At 37.7% G+C, this 9,468-nt stretch overlaps 1 non-coding gene across 1 annotated transcript; it reads left to right on the forward strand.

Moving 5' to 3' along the window:
- The first annotated feature begins 3,027 nt into the window (after positions 1-3,027).
- On the forward strand, positions 3,028-3,100 carry TRNAY-AUA (transfer RNA tyrosine (anticodon AUA)). Its single transcript has one exon. It is a non-coding gene; the product is annotated as a tRNA-Tyr (tRNA).
- The last annotated feature ends 6,368 nt before the right edge of the window (positions 3,101-9,468 follow it).

Consider the following 9,468-nt stretch of genomic DNA (forward strand, 5'->3'; position numbering starts at 1 on the left):
TTTTCACTATTAAATGACAAAAAACATATAGGTCTATGCCCTAGGACACAGTTGCAAAGTTTAGATAAACTTCAGCCTCACTTTTCAACATTCTTGCATGAAAGAGAATATCAGGAAAAACACTTCTGTTTCGATATGGTATTACTCTTGAATTCCATGGTTGGTTTAAATTGATGTTTATTGTTGTTCAAAAAGTACCAAATAGAGAAACAATAATAGCACTGCTATTTTGTCACCCTGCTTATTTAACTTATATGCAGAGTACATCATGCGACATGTCAGGCTGGATGAAGGGCAAGCTGGAATCAAGATTGCCGGGAGAAAATATCAATAACCTCAGATATGCAGATGACACCACCCTTTTGGCAGAAAGTGAAGAAGAACTAAAGAGCCTCTTGATGAAAGTGAAAGGGGAAATGGAAAAAGTTGACTTAAAGCTCAATATTCAAAAAACTAAGATCATGGCATCTAGTCCCATCACTTCATGGCAAATAGATGGGGAAACAATGGAAATAGTGACAGATTTTATCTTTGGGGGCTCCAAAATCACTGCAGATGGTGATTGCAGCCATGAAATTAAAAGACACTTGTTCCTTGAAAGAAAAGTTATGATCAACCTAGACAACATATTAAAAAGCAGAGACATTACTTTGCCAACAAAGCTCCATCTAGTCAAACCTATGGTTTTTCCAGTAGTCATGTATGAATCTTTCCCAGCATGTGAGAATTGGACTATAAGCAAAGCCGAGCAATGAGGAATTGATGCTTTTGAGCTGTGGTGTTGGAGAAGACTCTTGAGAGTCCCTTGGACAGCAAGGAAATCCAAGCAGTCCATCCTAAAGGAAGTCAATCCTGAATATTCATTGGAAGGACTGATGCTGAAGCTTAAACTCCAATATTTCGGCCACCTATTGTGAAGAACTGACTCATTTGAAAAGACTTTGATGCTGGAAAGATGGAAGGCAGGAGGAGACGGAGATGACAGAGGATGAGATGGTTGGATGGCATCATAGACTCAATGGACATGAGTTTCAGTAGGCTCCAGGAGATGGTGAATGACAGGGAAGCCTGGTGGGCTACAGTCCATGGGGCCACAAAGAGTCTGAAACTACTGGCAACTGAGCTGACTGACTGACTAATAGCACTGCTGAAATATATCACTGTTTTTGCTGATACTCTGAAGAGTTATATTAAATAATCATTGTTAACTATAAGTTTTAAATGAATACTTCAACTTTTGTACAAAAAAATTAATTAAATTATCATGTTGAAATTGTTTTTAGCACTTCTACCTAAGGATTTGCATTGAATGCCATCAAAAATTTCACACTGATATACTCTCTTCTAAATTTTCTGAAGGTTATGTCTGAAGGGTCAGTTGAGTCTGTGTTCCAAAACGAGTAGATCTCAAAAGACTTATGTAAAAAAATCTTGGCTTTGCTTTGAAATACTTAGATCTTCCACTTTTGTGCAGAAAATACAATTAAACATTTTGTTATTGTTGTTATTAACATCATGTAATATTCAAAAGCTAATTCAAGCTGTGATTAAAAATAATTATAACAGTGTGTGTGCGTTCAGTCACTCAGTCGTGTCCTACTCTTTGTGGCCCCATGTACTGTAACCCACCAGCTCCTCTGTCCATGGGATTTTTTGAGGAAATAATACCAGAGTGGGTTGCCATTTCCTACTCTGGAGAATCTTTCTGACCCCAGGATTGAACCCATGTCTCTGGCCACTCATACATCAGCATGCAGATTCTTTACCGCTAGCACCATCTAGGAAGCCCAATTAGAACTGTGGTATTATCAATTGTGAGGCTTCCCTGGTGACTCAGTAGTATGGAATCTGCCTGCAATGCAGGAGACATAAGTTCGATGCCTGGGGTCAGGAAGATCCCCTGAAGGAGGAAATGGCAATCTGTTCCAGTGTCCCCGCCTGGGAAATCCCTTGGACAGAGGAGCCTGACAGGCTCCAGTCCATGGGGTGGTAAAGAGTTGGACACAACTTTGAAACTAAACAACATTATCTATTGCATTTGTCAGAAACAGTACATTGTCAAGATGCCAGTGGACTCAATATTCTTGTTAATGACAATCCTTTCTCCCCACCCTAATGATAGCCACTTCTCCAGCTTCATGAATATCACTGGTTGTTTTTTATTTGTTAGTTTCTTAATTAGCAATCATATTTCTATTTCTAAATAGTAGCATGCAATATTGTTTGTTTTGGGAACTCTATATAAATGAACATAGATGGATATGCTGGGGGGGGGGTTGTTCTGTTTAATACCAAGCTTTTATGATATCATATTTTGTTTTATGTAATTAGAGTATATTCATATTCATTATGAATAGTATTTGAAACTTTAATTGTATAGAAAAATAATAACTTGGCCCATTTTATGACTTCTATGTATTCAGATCAGGAAGATCCCCTGGAGAAGGAAATGACAACCCACTCCAGTATTTTTGCTTGGAAAAATCCCATGGACATAGGAGCCTAGTGGGCTACTGTCCATGGGGTCACAAGAGTCCAATATGACTTAGCAACTAGACCACCACCACAACCAGGGGATGGAAAGCTGAAAAATACCAGAAAGAAGACCAAATTTATAGTTAATAACTGTGAAAAGCATCTGTTTCCCAGAGATCTGGGAAAACAAATCCAGATGATGTTGTGATATCCGAACTGGGAAGGTTGAAGAGGGACCCTGGAGGGTTAGAAATCAACTTTCCAGAAGGGTTGTGGGCTTGGAGGTAGCGCTCACAGAGCAGGACCCAGGCATCCCTCTATGTGGCAGTACTGTAGCGCTGCTGCTGGTGCCTCTGGGGAGTCTAGAGGACTTGTTTCACTAGAGTAGAAAGAAGCTAGACACTGTGACAGACTATTGCTCTCAGGGAGAAGGGTTTTGCTCAGTTAATGACAGCAGGGGCAGAAAACACAAGGGAGAAGCAGGTTTTCTTTGACTCTTTCAGCCTTCCAGTCTCACTCTATGCCCTCTACTGACAGGCCATAATAGGGAATTTCCTGGTAGCTCAGTTGGTAGAGAATCTGCCTATAGTGCAGGAGACCCAGGTTCAATCCCTGGGTTGGGAAAATCCCCTAGAAAAGGAAATGGCAGCACACTCCAGTATTCTTGCCTGGAAAATCCCATGGGAAGAGGAGCCTGGTGGGCTACAGTTCATGAGGTCTAAAGCCAAATGACAAAGAAGAAATATAACTTTTAGACTTTAGTGCTAGCATGACAAAGTAAAGAAAGACATATTTGGATCTGGGAAATCATGGTTTAATAACTCACATAAAAATTTTAATTGTACAATTATGCTTGGGGTGCTCAACTAACATGAGGCTGAGGATGACTGGGTTGATAGAGACTGAGAATATAATCATTCACAAAAATAAATTTGAACTATGAAAATATTGGTACATAATGATAGAGTGTAAAGTTTAAAATACAAACAATGTAATAAACGTACTTCCAATGGGTAGATTTTTCAGTTCTTTTATGTAGTAACTCCAAAGAATTTAATCATAAGTTTTTGTTTGTTTGTTTCTTGCCCAAACTTAAAGCTTTTTATTTGGTATTGAGACGTTGTGGTACTTTCAGGCGAATAGCAAAAAGACTCAGGCATACATATACATGTATTCATTCTCCCCAAATCCCCTCCCAACAAGACTGGCACATTATATTGAGCAGAGTTTCCTGTGTTACACTTTAGGTCCTTGTTGTTTATCCATTTTATATATAGCAGTGTGTATATGACCTTTCCAAATCTCTACCTATCTCTTCCCCTAACAACATAAGTTTGTTTTCTAAGTCTTTGAGTCTTATTCGACTATGGCTCAGATCATGAACTCCTTATTGCCAATTTAGATATATTGAAGAAAGTGGGGAAAACCACTAGGCCATTCAGGTATGATCTAAATCAAATCCCTTATGATTATACAGTGGGAGTGAGAAATAGATTTAAGGGACTAGCTCTAATATACAGAATGCCTGATGAACTATGGATGAAGGTTTGTGACATTGTACAGGAGACAAGAATCAAGATCATCTCCAAGAAAAATAAATGAAAAAAAGCAAAATGGCTGTTTGAGTAGGCCTTACAAATAGCTGTGAAAAGAAAAGAAGTGAAAAGCAAAGGAGAAAAGGAAAGATGTATTCATTTGGATGCAGAGTTCCAAAGAATAGCAAGGAGAGATAAGAAAGCCTTCCTCAGCGATCAATGCAAAGAAATAGAGGGAAACAATAGAACACAAAAGACTAGATATCTCTTCAAGAAAATTAGAGATACCAAGGGAATATTTCATGCAAAGATGGGCTCAATAAAGGACAGAAATGTTATGGACCTAACAGAAGCAGAAGATATTAAGAAGAGGTGGCAAGAATACACAGAAGAACTATACAAAAAAGATCTTCATGGACCCAGATAATCACGATGATGTGATCACTCACCTAGAACCAGATATCCTGGAATGTGAAGTCAAGTGAGCCTTAGGAAGTATCACTATGAACAAAGTTACTGGAGGTGATGGAATTCCAGTTGAGCTATTTCAAATCAGCATCAAAGATGATGCTGAAAGTGCTGCACTCAATATGTCAACAAATTTGGAAAACTCAGCAGTGGCCACAGGACTAAAAAAGGTCAGTTTTCATTCCAAACCCAAAGAAAAGCAATGCCAAAGAATGCTCAAACTACCGCACAATTGCTCTCATCTCACACACTAGTAAAGTAATGCTCAAAATTCACCAAGCCAGGCTTCAGCAATACGTGAACTGTGAACTTCCAGATGTTCAAGCTGGTTTTAGAAAAGGCAGAGGAATCAAAGATCAAATTGCTAACATTCTCTGTATCATTGAAAAAGCAAGAGACTTCCAGAAAAACACTTATTTATGCTTTATTGACTATGTCAAAGCCTTTGACTGTGTGGATTACAATATACTGTGTAAAATTCTGAAAGAGATGGAAATACTAGATCACCTGACCTGCCTCTTGAGAAATCTATATGCAGGTCAGGAAGCAACAGTTAGAACTGGACATGGAACAACAGACTGGTTCCAAATAGGAAAAGGAGTACGTCAAGGCTGTATACTGTCACCATGCTTATTTAACTTATATGCAAAGTACATCATGAGAAATGCTGGGCTGGAAGAAACACAAGCTGGAATCAAGATTGCCAGGAGAAATATCAATAACCTCAGATATGCAGATGATACCACCCTTATGGCAGCAAGTGAAGAAGAACTAAAGAACCTCTTGATGAAAGTGAAAGAGGAGAGTGAAAAAGTTGGCTTAAAACTCAACATTCAGAAAACTAAGATGATGGCATCTGGTCCCATCACTTCATGGCAAATAGATGGGGAAACAGTCCAAACAGTGGCTGACTTTATTGGGGGGGGGGGCTCCAAAATCACTGCAAATTGTGATTGTAGCCATGAAATTAAAAGACGCTTTCTCCTTGTAAGGAAAGTTGTTACCAACCTAGACAGCATATTAAAAAGCAGAGACATTACTTTGCCAACAGAGGTCCGTCTAGTCAAGGCTATGGTTTTTCCTGTGGTCAGGTATGGATGTGAAAATTGGACTATAAAGAGAGCTGAATGCAGAAGAATGGATACTTTTGAACTGTGGTGTTGAAGAAGACTCTTGAGAGTCCCTTTTTGTAAAAAAATAATTTATTTTAATTGGAGGCTAATTACTTTACAATATTTTAGTGGGTTTTGTCATACATTGACATGAATCAGCCATGGGTTTACATGTGTTCCCCGTCCTGAACCCCCCTTCCACATCCCTCCCCATCCCATCCCTCTGGATTATCCCAGTGCACCAGCCCTGAGCACTCTGTCTCATGCATTGAACCTGGACTGGCGATCTCTTTCACATATGATAATATACATGTTTCAGTGCTATTCTTTGAGAGTCCCTTGGACTGCAAGGAGATCCAACCAGTCCATCCTAAGGGAAATCGGTCCTGGGTGCTCATTGGAACAACTGATGTTAAAGCTGAAACTCCAGTATTTTGGCCAGCTGATGCGAAGAGCTGACATTTGAAAAAACCCTGATGTTGGGAAAGATTGAAGGCAGGAGGAGAAGGGGGCAACAGAGATTGCGATGTTTAGATGACATCACCGACTCAATGGACATGAGTTTGGGAAAACTCCGGGAGTTGGTGATGGATAGGGAGGCCTGGAGTGCTGCGGTGCATGGGGTTGCAAAGAGTCGGACACAACTGAGAGGCTGAAATGAACTGAACTGAACTGATAGTGTGCTTTATAAATTCTTGTGTGACTAGTGAAGAGTAAATTTTATATAATTAATTGATTTTAATTGACACCTTAATTCATATAAAAATAATTGTATTTGAATAAGAAAACCTCATATATGGAGTTTTTGAGATCAAGTGAAATAGTAAGAAATAATTTCACCTTCTATATGTAGTCAGAGTCCTAGAGAGAGTAAGGAAAAAAAGCATCTTTTTTCCCCTAGAAGATGCTTCCAGATGTTTCTTTGCTTATGTTGGCAAACCTTCCCTAGAATTTTATTTTATACTTCTCTGAAAAGAAAGTTTTAATTTTTTAAAGATAAGCTTAGCAGTTGTCATAGCATTCCCACATGAAAGACGTACCAGTACTTCTTGTAAAGTTAGCAGTTACAAGCCTTCTTGGGCAGAGCTGTTTACTGAGGAGATGAGCCAGTTTTAATAGGGTCCAAGAAGCTGTCTCCAAGGAATGACTGAGATCCTTTCCTTGCTATTACTGCAAATTGATGGGTTAAGATGGTTCCAACGAATCAGTGTTAGAAAGAAAGATTCAAAAAATTCCAAAATGGATCACACCAAGAAAGAAGTTTGTCTATACTGACTTTAGACACAATTCCAACATTAGAGGTTTATAGGAAAGAGCTAATTTAGCGCATATGTGAGCTGAGGTGGAAACATTTCAACATCCTTGTATGCTTTCCTTGAATTTGTGGTTTGGGAATATATGCTGAGCATGAGTGTGTAAATTAAGACTTCCAGTGTTGGGTACCCTGAGGTCTGAGCAAGGATGAAGCAGAGCAAGAGTGAGTCTGAAGTTGTGAATGACCTGTTTTTAAGAGCAGAAAATGAGAGCAATATAAATGGTTTTGTTGTTCTTTAGTAAAAATCAGGATTCTGTATGTTGATAAAAGTTTACTCTCCCTATTTGGAAATTAGAAACTGGACTAACACTATTGTCAAAGGAAGTTCTAATATTTTGCGACAATTTTAGATTATGAGGATTCTTAATAAGATTATATGGCAAGGACCGCATAATTAATAGGAAACATAAGAGAGAGAATTACATTTGGACTTCAATCTAATAAAATATGTCCTAATAGTTAATAGACATGTGAGTCTCATACTAATTTTGGCATTACAAGTTTTGCTGGTTGTGGTTACCTAAGAAATAAAGAATTTCTTTATTTTCCAAGAGTGTGAGTAGATACATAGAAGTTTGGCAAAGAATCAAATACCTAGTCAGGGGCAGACGTGCACTGAAAAAAAAAAAAAAAAAAGAAGCTGATGTCATCTACAATTTATTCCAGAACAGTCACTTGAGACTCAATATATTCAGTAGAAGCATATAGTTTAAAGCTGCCATTCAGCACCATCACTCTTCAACATAAAAAAAAACAAAAAAGAGGGATGATGTAATATCAACTTAGTATTTTATGTGTATTAAAGCGAGGGCAAACATCTCATTTATCTTCTGATATTACAAATGTTTAGTAAATAGAAAGTAATCAATAAAGATTTGTTGAAAGGAAGGAAGAGAAGGGAAAAGAAAAGAAAGGTCAAGTTGCACGTTTATCACTATCACTTCAGGATCAATTCACAAACCAAAAAAAAAAAAAAGGTGTAACTATGAACTGCTCCCTGAGTTTACACCTAACTGGAAGCATTAAATCCTTATGCTAAATAGTCGTGTGCACCTAATTTCATTTTAGAATGACTTATCACCTTTATTACACATTGAGTAGCTGAAGAAATTGTACTGAAGGCATATATCATAAAGGAAAAGGCTAATGTACTTCATTATATGAAAATTGAAAATTTTGTTCATAAAATTTGAAATACCATGGAATAAAATTAAAGATGTAAATAACAAACTGAATAATAATTGTGAGAAACACAACAGATAACAAGATAAAGCCTTCATATATAAAAAAACTTTTTCAATGAATTCAGAGACAAAGGGAACAAAGGAAGAAGGGTGTGTGATAAATAGATATAGATAACAGGTAAAATTTCAGGACTTGTAAAGATAGCCATGATATGCTATGTTAAAAAAAAGACATTATTATACAGTACATAAAACACCATAAACATGTATAGACTCACAATGATCTCTGGAAAGATTAAATATCAAGACTGGATAACTAAACATAAAAGGCTGTAATATTTTATGATGATGATTATATTCTCTTTCTCTTTCCACCTCCTCTCTTAGTAAGTCTTTCTTTACTGGTTAAAAAAAAAAAAGCAATAACAAGGAAAGCTTAGGGAAGAAAAATAACTGAACAATGAAGGACATTTAGAATGTAGCCATTTATTTGAATCTAATTCATACTTATAACTCAAAGAATGGAATAGACATAAAGAAAAAGAGCTATATATTAGAGAAACATCATGCTCTATAACAACAGATAGAGTCATGGTACGCTATAACAACAGATAGAGTATCAAATAAAACTGGATTCAAAATATATTTTTGTGCCGCCTACCTGTATAGACATCAATATGTCACCATAGGATTGCAGCCATGAAATTAAAAGACTCTTACTCCTTGGAAGGAAAGTTATGACCAACCTAGATAGTATATTCAAAAGCAGAGACATTACTTTGCCAACAAAGGTCCGTCTAGTCAAGGCTATGGTTTTTCCTGTGGTCATGTATGGATGTGAGAGTTGGAATGTGAAAAAAGCTGAACGCTGGAAAAATTGATGCTTTCAAACTGTGGTGTTGGAGAAGACTCTTGAAGTCCATCCTAAACAAGATCAGTCCTGGGTGTTCTTTGGAAGGACTGATGCTAAAGCTGAAACTCCAGTACTTTGGCCACCTGATGCGAAGAGTTGACTCATTGGAAAAGACTTTGATGCTGCGAGGGATTGGGGGCAGGAGGAGAAGGGGATGACAGAGGATGAGATGGCTGGATGGCATCACTGACTCGATGGACATGAGTTTGAGTTGGTGATGGACAGGGAGGCCCGGCGGGCTGCAATTCCTGGAGTCGCAAAGAGTCGGATAAGACTGAGCGATTGAATTGAACTGAACTGATAGGTCCTCTTATCAGCTGTCACTATAGTCTTTAAGCTTCTGTTCTTTACATTTATTGTGCTAAATTAAAGTTGCTTTTATTTTTTAAAATTATACTTGTTCTGGTCTCTGTGATCTGTAAGAATTTCACTATATGGCAGTAAAATCTAACCACTATTTCCTTGA

This window comes from Budorcas taxicolor, chromosome 1 (assembly GCF_023091745.1).
Source record: "Budorcas taxicolor isolate Tak-1 chromosome 1, Takin1.1, whole genome shotgun sequence".
NCBI lineage: Eukaryota > Metazoa > Chordata > Mammalia > Artiodactyla > Bovidae > Budorcas > Budorcas taxicolor.